The sequence below is a fragment of the Megascapheus bottae genome, chromosome 3 (assembly GCF_031878675.1).
Source record: "Megascapheus bottae isolate mThoBot1 chromosome 3, mThoBot2.hap1, whole genome shotgun sequence".
NCBI classification, from domain to species: Eukaryota; Metazoa; Chordata; class Mammalia; order Rodentia; family Geomyidae; genus Megascapheus; species Megascapheus bottae.
The window spans coordinates 51,553,175-51,563,147 of record NC_143511.1 but is presented as its reverse complement, the minus strand read 5'-3'; the positions used below and the strand labels follow the sequence as shown (position 1 = coordinate 51,563,147).

Sequence of the window (9,973 nt, the reverse complement as noted above, 5' to 3'; positions counted from 1 at the left end):
GTGTGTGTGTGTGTGTAGGCTTGCTCTCAGGGCATGGATGCTATCCCTGAACTATTTTCCAGCCTGGGCTCACTTTGAACCATGATTCTCAGATCTCAGCCCCCTAAGTAGCTAGCATTACCAACACAGGCCATCAATATCCGACTTACGGTCTTACTGTTACCTAGGGTTGGTCTCAGCAGGCAATTCTCCAATCTCTTGTTCATTTCTTATTGCTGGAATTTCATATTCATTTCTTATTTGTTGGATGACTAAACCGGATGATGGTAAAGACTGTAAGCCTGCATGTACTCAGCCCCGCCCTGCTCAGCTGGTGGATCAGCTGATTTTGTATCTTTGCTACCTTGTGGTTTAGGGTTCTCTGGGCATCTGTGTCAGTACCGATGCTGAGGTGGCTGCTGCCCTTGGGTCCTCATCTCCTTGATTTTCCTTATCCTCTTCATGACCACCCTCTCTAAGCTGTCTCTGGCGAAAAGGGTCTCTGTGGAATCGTGATCTATAACCCCGATACATCTTCTGGGTCTCCTGTGCGGTAGGACTGGCGTGGTCCGGCTTGGCCTTGGGGACCCATCTCTGACCCCTCGTTCTTTCCCCCACTCTCCCTGTTCTGGTAGTTCTGTGCATAATTGGGCAGAGGGCCCCCCACGAGGTGGATAGCGTCTATAATGGGTACGGTCTGCTGCATACGTACTGCCTTGAACCAGAACTCCACCAGGACTTGTAACATCTGCTGCCTCCACACCCTTTCCTCCCTCAACACCATTGGACTCCGCGGTCTCTCCATCTCCTACACTGCGAAGGTACTGCCGGGGGTTATTCTCCTTTATGGCAGTCTGGTGTACAAATCCATCTCCCTTGGTATCATTCCTGTTGATGAAACTGTATCCGTCCCTGACAGTGAACCGTTTTACTGTTCCCAAAACCTCCCTTGCGATGACCTTCTTGATGACCTTCTTGTCCCAGGCTACTTACTGCAGGGTCTCAGCCTAGCTGCTCTTAGTTGCGGTGATGGAGACTGGGGCTGATCGGGGCTTTCTGCTCTCTGCTACCACTACCGATCGAACTCAAAAAAAGTCTAAATTTTTGCTCAGGCCCACTGGACTGCTTTCTTCCTACTTCTGTGTCTTCTGTAACTAGAACGGCAGATGCCTACTGCCATATCCAACGTTGGTTGATGTTGAAATAGGTCTCTTAAACTTTCTGCTTGGGCTGGCTTTGGACCACAGTTCTCTATATTTCTGCCTCTTGGTTGGCTGAGGTTATAGGGATCACCCTCTGCTCTTAATCTGATTTCCCTTTAAGAATTGCTTAAGCAAGGTTTGTTTTTTTTTAAATAAAGTTTAATACATGGTGTCTTTATTTTTATGTGTCTCAAAGTAGTTTCACTTTTTTTCTGACTTCTTCAATCTTTTGATTATTTAGGATTGTATTATGCAATTTCATAATGTATTTTTTAATTTTCTGCATTTATTTATGTCAGCTTCACCATTTGAAATTGATCAAGGTTTGGATTATGGTCTTATACATCATCTGTCTTGAAATGTTTTATGTAGAGTTGAGGGGATTGTGTATTTTGTTGTTTGGGGGACTGTTTTATAAACATCTTTTACTCAGGTTTGTTTTAGTATTTCTCAATTCTGATTTTCTTGTTGACCTTCTGTCTACTTGTTCTATCAATGATGAAAAGTAGGGCATTGAAGTCTCCAACAGTGTTGTTGAATTATCTATTCTTGTCAGTTTTACTTGGTATGCTTTGAATCTATGTTGCCAAATGTAATTATCATTTTGGAAATATTTGTGTCTTCCTAATGAATCCACTTTTATCATTACTACCATTTTATCTCTGGTGACATGTATTATTCCTTTAAAGTTCACTCTTTCTTTTTTTTCTTAAATTGTAATGTACAGAGGGGTTACAGTTATATTTGCCAGATAGAAGGTGCATTACTTCTCACACATTGATACCCTTTCTCATGTTTTTGTCCCCATTTCCCTACTCCATCCCCTCCCAATCATCTTGTTTTCCTCCCTTCACTTTACTATTTCAAATAAACAAATAAACACATATACAATATACCAAGTAACAAAGTCAGATACTATAATAATATGAGATAAACCAAAGGGCAAAAAAAAAGAGAAGAAAAATAACATAGTATATTAAAAACAGCAATCACACAAGATAAAGCTCTTGTTTCCATATCCTGGAGATCCTGTCACTTAGCCTCATTCTATATGACCTATGTATCTAGGTTTTGTACTGTTGTAATCCTCTGCTAGGAGAGTCCTAGATGGGCACTAATTATAACAAATGAGGGAAACCATTGAGCCTTTGTTCCTTTGGGTGTGGCTTACTTCTCTTAATATGATTTTTTCCAAGTCTTTCAATTTCCTTACAAATGGAGTGATATCATCCTTTCTGATGGCAGCATAGAATTACATTGTAAAGTTCAATCTTTCTTAACTATAGAATACTAGCTTTAGAATGGTTGCTGTTTCAATGTATTTTCTTATCTTTTTATCTTCATCTACTTTGTATCTTTGACTTCTCCAGAGAACATAAAGTATAGCTAGATCTTATTTTTTATCTGGCTCTCATTTATTTTTGTTTTGATTGCTTAATTTTTTCATGATTAATATTATTAATGTGGCTAGATTCCTCTGTCTCTCTGTCTGTCTGTCTGTCTGTCTGTCTGTCTCTCTCTCTCTCTCTCTCTCTCACGCACATATTCACATATTCACTAGTCTCTATCTCCCAAATACTAAGCAAAGCAAAAAGGGCTGGCAGAATGACTTACATGGTAGAGTGCTGGCTTAGCAAGGTAACAAATGTAAGTGCCTTAGTTCAAACCTGAATAATCCTTCTAAATTGATTGAGATGTTTGCTTGGTACTACTAGAAAAAAAAACTGGCAAGTATTTACTGTTTTATGACTGTTTTCTTCTATTTCGCCCCGATGCCTTTTACTTAACCTAGGCTATATTCCTGGCTGATTCTCTTATACTCAGTTTTGAGTGTGTTCAGGAGAAGAGTGTGTAAAATATCTGTTGACAATAGTAAAAGCAAATCTTGATTATGTTACTGCCCTAGTATGCAAAACTATATATCTTCCTGAAAATGCAATTACAGCATGTTTAGTGTTGGTCAGTTGCAAACCTTTCTGGGATATAATCAATTCTGTGCTGACTTGATTGTTGATATTTGCTTCTTAGTGTACTGTAAATGTAGACAAGTATGTGAGTTAGGAATACAGCATAAACTCTAAATTCCTATGCTTGTTCTATAAAAATCTAGCATGTAATCTCCTCAGGACCACAAAGAAAGCAAACAGCATCCCTTTGAGTATGGTACATAGCATGAGGCACACTGACTAGAGTCTCATCTTTTTTGTTGATTAAAGTATTGATTTATTGTTCATTCTTCATGCAAATATATCAAATACAGTTTCAAAAATATTTGATTTTATGGTTTACTACTGTACATTCTCTTATTAAGAGGAGAAATAATTTGTTCTGAGATATAGTTTAAAATTCACTACTAGTTTTTAATTTTGGGCCACGTTGTAAACTTGGGTTTCTTTCTTCTTCCCTGTTCATGCATTTCCCATCAATTTTATGCTAATATTCCTAGGATGAAAGATATGATAAAAAGAGTGTGTACTCCAGAACTTTTTTTTTCTACATTGTTATCATGTTAGGATAATACAGTCTTCAAGACTAACTCTCATCTAAACAAGATAGCTTTACAACTCAGAAACATTTGAATTAAGTAGAATGTTTGTTTAAAGCTATTCATACCAAGTATTTCTAGTAACCAGAAATATTTTTACTGACCAAAACTGGCTTACTGCTAACAAACCTTCAGTTGCTTTGTAAGCAACGGATATAATGTTTGTGTTATCTGTATCCTCTTACCATTTCTTGGTGTCATAAAATATTTTAATGGGAAATTGTGGAAGTAGAAGTATCTTCAGGAGAAAATACTAAAGGTACTAAAGACATTTAGAGTTCTATGCTTCCATGTAACCTAGAGAGACAGACAGCAATGTTTTGAGAGCTGGAGGTCTAGTTGATTTTGGTTAACAGTGAGGTCAGCTAGCTAAGAGTCGTATAACCCCTGCGGAGTGTGCTTAGATCTCTGTAAGAGTCATGGGGCTTGAACTAAGCCTGAACATTGTCCCTGAGCTCTTCAGCTCAAGGCTACTGCCCTACCCTTGAGCCAAGTCCCATTTCCCCCTTTCTAGAGGTTAATTGGAGATAGGAGTCTCAGGTCCTTTTGTGGCTGGGCTGGCTTTAAACCTTGATCCTCAAATCTCAGCCTCCTGAGTAGCTAGAATTACAGGCATGAGCCAACTCACTGCCTTAAAACCAAGTCTTATCTCATTGAGATAAGAGCATTGCTTACACTGGAGAGTGGATTCTAGTGTAATAGACCATCTACATAGCTTTACTCAGTAAAAATCTCATTGAAAATGAATAGAAACAAAAAATGATCATGAAGTGCAAATACACTACTCCTTTATTAAAAATGCAATCTGTCTTTTTAACAGTGATCAGATATTTACTGAGTTTTTTGTTAGTACTCTGACTACACTGGTTTAGTTGTTTTGTCCTAACATTTTCTAATTTGAGTCTTAATAAAATACAAGAACATATGGTCTTTAAGAATAGCACCAAGAATCCGTAAGAAGACAATATGTTTGAAGTATTTTCACAAATATAAGCCATTTCTGGTGTTAGCTCTTTCCTTAGATCCTAATTTTCATGGCATCTCAATTCTCTTCAGCCTGTAGAACTGCCTTTGACATTTCTAGTATTGATGTACAGCACTCTTACCTTTCATTTAACTGAAAAAGTAAATATTTTATTTATCTTTCTAAGCAATAGAGGCTTGTGGCCACATAGTAATGTCTGGGCTGTGTCTGGGGTGGCCTATCCACCTGCCCAGCCAGGGAAGGGCTACCACCTCCAACCAGGAGTTCCGTTTTCCACAAACACTCACCCTGGGGCAATGGTGGCACCTATAATATTGGCCTATCTTGAGCAGCTTACCTCAGGTCCACCTCCACCGACAGTCCTTCATAGGAATTAAATAATTGGGAAGTCTCTGAGTTCTTGTTCCCAGAGGAAGGGGTGCCTGCCCACCTGGCTCCACCAACCTGCATGACTGAATGACAGTTGTCTTCTCTGCTACTTCCCACATTTCCCTGCTGGTAAGGGGTGAATCCTGTCTATATAGAAATTATTATATACTGTGTTTGAATGAATACTTGTGAATTCTAAAAATCAAAAATATTTTTACTAGATAAAGCTGGGAGCCAGTTTCTCAGTAGCTATTTAGGAATCAGAGATCTAAGGATTCTGAATCAAAGCCAGGCCAGACATAAAACTCTGTGTGAGACTCTTAACTCCAATTAAACAGAAAAAGCTGGAAATAGAGATGTGTCTCAATTGGTAGAGTGTCCGCCTGGTGTGAAAAAGCTAAGAGATAGTAAGTACCCAGACCCCAATACTGGTACACAAAAAAAAAAAGAAAAAAAATGTTCACTGGATAATCATAGAGATTATAAATTACCATTATGTACTACTAAAATCTAGAAATACAATTCCATTATCTTTTTGTATTGTTTATTTATTTATTTTGTTGGTCATGAGACTTGAACTCTGGGTTTGGATACTGTTTTGTATTGTTTTTGATGAGAGGTCAATGTTCATACTTATGTCATCTTTTGTTTTTCGTTGTTGTTTGTTAGTCATGGGGTAATAACAGCCTGGGTGAGATTCCTGAGCTTTTTTGCTAAAGGCTAGCACTCTATCACTTTGAGATTGAGCTCCACTTTAGGTTTTCTGGTAGTTAATTAGAGGTAAGAGTTTCATGGACTTTCCTGTTTGGACTGGCTTCAAAATTCCTAACAAAATTGGAAAAATTTTCAGAATCCATGCTATGTTTTCATTTTCCTGTTCTCTCTCCCTTCTTTTTTTTTTCTCTAGAACTCTGATTAAATGAATTCTAGACTACTTAACTAACAGTCACTGATCACTCACTATAAAATCTTAAGTATTTCTCCCCCCCTACATTTTATTTTGGGTAAGTTTCATTATCAGTTTTCAATTTACTACTTCTTCATAAGTAATGTGTATTATGGATGTTTTTCAATCTACCTAATAAGGATTTTTTTACTTAAGGAATTTTTAAATCTGTATTTTCTATGCACTTCAGGTGAGTTTCATTTTTATTCACCTATTCTTCCATATTTTTCTCCAAATCTTGGAATGTATTAGTTTAAAGATCTACTCTAGGAGTTCTATTATTAATTTGTGTCATATAGTACATCATGTAATGTTGAAACTATTCTTTTGTTGTTGCTGTTGGTTGCAGGGCTTGAACTAAGGGCCTGGGTGTTGTACTACTTTGAGTCATACACTGCTTCCAGTTTTTTGGTGGTTAATTGGAGATAAGAGTCTCATAGGCTTTCTTGCCTGGGCTTCCCTGGAACTGGGATCCTCAGATCTCAGCCTGTTGATTAACTAGAATTGCAGGTACAAGCCAATAACACCCAACTAATTTTGGGGGGATGATTTTTAAAAAGATTTTATTAACATTGATTTTTGCATCATATTTCAAATGTAATGTTTAACAAAGAAGTATTCAAGAAGGGATTCTCTATATACAATCACTGGCACATAGATTTTAGAACATAATTAAAAGTAAGCTGAGGCTTTGTATATCATAGATACATTCAATCTATATAATATAGCATTATGTCTATAGAGTATATATATACCATCATATATTGTTATGTCTAGTTACATTTGTATCTCTAAGACCATGTCCATAAACTTGGGTACCTAATTTTTTCAAACCTGCTTGGACTATCATTTTCTTGTTATTCTTGTTTTTGCAAGTTTAGTAAATTTTTTGGGTGGGAGGGGTTGATAGAGGGGTAGTTAGTAGGGCTTGAACTTGGCCTGGGCTCTCTCTCTGAGCTCTTCACCTCAAGATAGCACTCTACCACTTGAGCCACAGTATCACTTCCAGTTTCTGGTAGTTAATTGGAAATAAGAGTCTCACGGACTTTAGTGCCAGGGCTGCTTTGAACAGTGATCCTCAGATCTCAGCTTCCTGTGTAGCTAGGGTTACAGGTATAAGGCACTGGCACCCGCAAGTTTAGTAACTTGTTTAAACATTCATTGTTTCACCCGAAATGCTCAACATTGGTGCATCCTGCTATTTTTTCCTTTTTTAATATAATTTTATTGTAATTAATAGAAGGGTTACATTATATTCACCAGATAGAATGTGAATTACTTCACAAACATTGATACCCTTTCTCATGTCTTGGTCCCCATTTCCCTCCCCCAACCCCACCCCTCATCTTGTTCTCCCCCCTTCCCTATCCTATTTAAAATAACTAGATAAACATATATACAATACGTCAGATAACAAGGTGAAATGCTGTAACAATATGAGATAACCAAGGGACAGCAAAAGAGATGAGAGATAATATAGTACATTAAGGACAACAATCACTCATTATATGGCTTTTATTTCTATATCCTAGAGGTCCTTTCATTTAGCGTCATACCATATGGCCTTATGTATCTAGGTTTTGCTCTATTGCAAGTCTCTGCTAGGAGAGCCCAAGGTTTCTACTGATTATGACAAATGAGGGAAATCGTTGAGCCTATGTTCTTTGAATCTGGCTTACTTCACTTAATATGATTTTTTTTAAAGTCTTTTCATTTCCTTACAAATGACGTGATGTCATTCTTTCTGACAGCAGAATAGAATTCCATTGTGTATAAATACCACATCTTTTTGATCCACTCATCAACGGAGGGGAATTTGGGTTGGTTCCATATCTTTGCTATGGTGCTGCAATGAACATCTTTGTGCTAGTGGATTTAGCATGTCCTTGTTTCTGGACTTTTGGGCAAGTGCCAAGTAGTGGAATGGCAAGGTCATAGGGAGGTCTATGAAGTGTCTTGCTATTTTATTTTCAGAAGAGAATAGGCACTCTTATGTACTATGCTTGAGGTGACAAACTGAGCACTACAATTTTCACTAATTTGTTGTCTAGTGGACTAGTTGCTTTAAGATGTTGGGCTGGTTTAGTTATTCAGGCTTTGCTTCAATTATCAAGGATCATCACCTGTGATGATGTCCCAAGCTACTATTTTGTAACCCTTAATTAGCAGCTTTAGAAGCAACCTATTCAACTATGACATAAAATTTTCTCCATTTATACTAATTCTTATTCTCTAGCCTCTTGTCACGTCTCAAGTCTGAATAGCTAAATCAACATTTTTAATTTGCTACCTCTAACTTTCATTAGATAAAATGTTGAAGATTCCATTCTTTTGCACCATCAACTTTAGTACCAGCTCCTTTCCTTTTCCTTTTATAAGATAGCTGTGTTAGATCTCCCACCTATGTTTTCATGACATTATTTTTCAGCTTATTTTATGTTTTATTATCATAGTCATATATAGAGGAGTTACAGTTACATTTGTAAGGTAGTGGGTATATTGAAAATTGCTACCCTTTCCCACTTTCCTTCCCCCTCCAAAGTTGTAGAGTTCATTTTCAATATATTGTCTTGTGATATCACTGTTGCACTGGTTAATCTTTTCTTTTTTGACTCATATTGTTTTTCCCCTTCCTTTTCTGTATCATCACTATTGCTATAAGATTAATATCACTATTTAACAATAATTATATTTTCAATGTTTTGTATAAATATAGATTCTAAAGATTGGAATAATAGTTACTTGTCTTCTAAATTGGTTTTTAGCCTTTTCTGATTCAATTCAATTACTTAGAAACTTCAATTTGTTTTTGATAATATCTAGATTATAAAGACCAATTTTTGTGCTTAACTTTAAGGTAAACTTACCTTCCTATATAATTTTTGACATGGATATTCTTTATCTTTTATTGGGTTAAGAAAATTTCTACATAGCCAGAAACAAATATGTGGATGCAAATGCATGATGTAAATTGAATGGTAAGTATGGTTTTTTTTTAGAACAGTGGTGATTTTTTTTGGTCATGTCCCTTATTTGTAATTTTAAAAAGTTTTGAAGAACATGTATTACTTTGAATTACTTTTTTTTGTGAATGAAATTCGAACCTGATTTTATTATTCTTATTTTGAAATTACATGTATATTGGCTTTGCAGACTTCAAAAGTAATACAGATGTGATTTAGAAAATTAGAGACATTTGAAAGATCAAATGTCTATTTTACTTTTTTCCATATATTTTTTATTGTAATTAATAGAAGGGTTACATGATATTTGCCAGATAGATGGTGCATTAATTCCCATACATTGATACCCTTTCACATGTCTTGGTCCCCATTTCCCTCCCCCTCCCCCCCACCCCTTACCTTGTTTTCCCCCATTCCCTATCCAATTTCAAATAACCAAATACAAATATATCTGATATATCAGGTAACAAAGTGAGATACTGTAACAATATAAGATAACCAAGGGACAGCAAAAGAGCTGAGAGATAACATAGTACCTTAAGGACAACAATCATTCATTATATGGCTTATGTTTCTATATCGTAGAGATCCTTTCATTTAGCGTCCTACTATACAGCCTTTTGTATCAAAGTTTTGCTCTATTGCAAATCTCTGCTAGGAGAGCCCAAGGTTTCTACTGATTATGACAAATGAGGGAAACCATTGAACCTAAGTTCCTTTGAGTCTGGCTTACTTCACTTAATATGATCTTTTCTAAGTCTTTCCATTTCCTAACAAATGGGACAGTGTTGTTCTTTCTGACAACAGCATAGAATTCCATTGTGTACAAATATCACATCTTGTTGATCCACTCATCAACTGAGGGACATCTAGGTTGGTTCCATATCTTTGGCAGTTCCTCAAAAGACTAAACATAGAGCTCCCCTATGACCCAGCAATTCCACTACTTGGCATTTACCCAATCATCCAGAAACAAGGACATAC

General features: G+C 36.6%; 1 pseudogene; it reads right to left on the bottom strand.

The window, feature by feature from the left end:
• Positions 1–251: 251 nt before the first annotated feature.
• Positions 252–5,161, bottom strand: LOC150065484 (Y-box-binding protein 1 pseudogene; annotated as a pseudogene).
• Between the last annotated feature and the right edge of the window lie 4,812 nt (positions 5,162–9,973).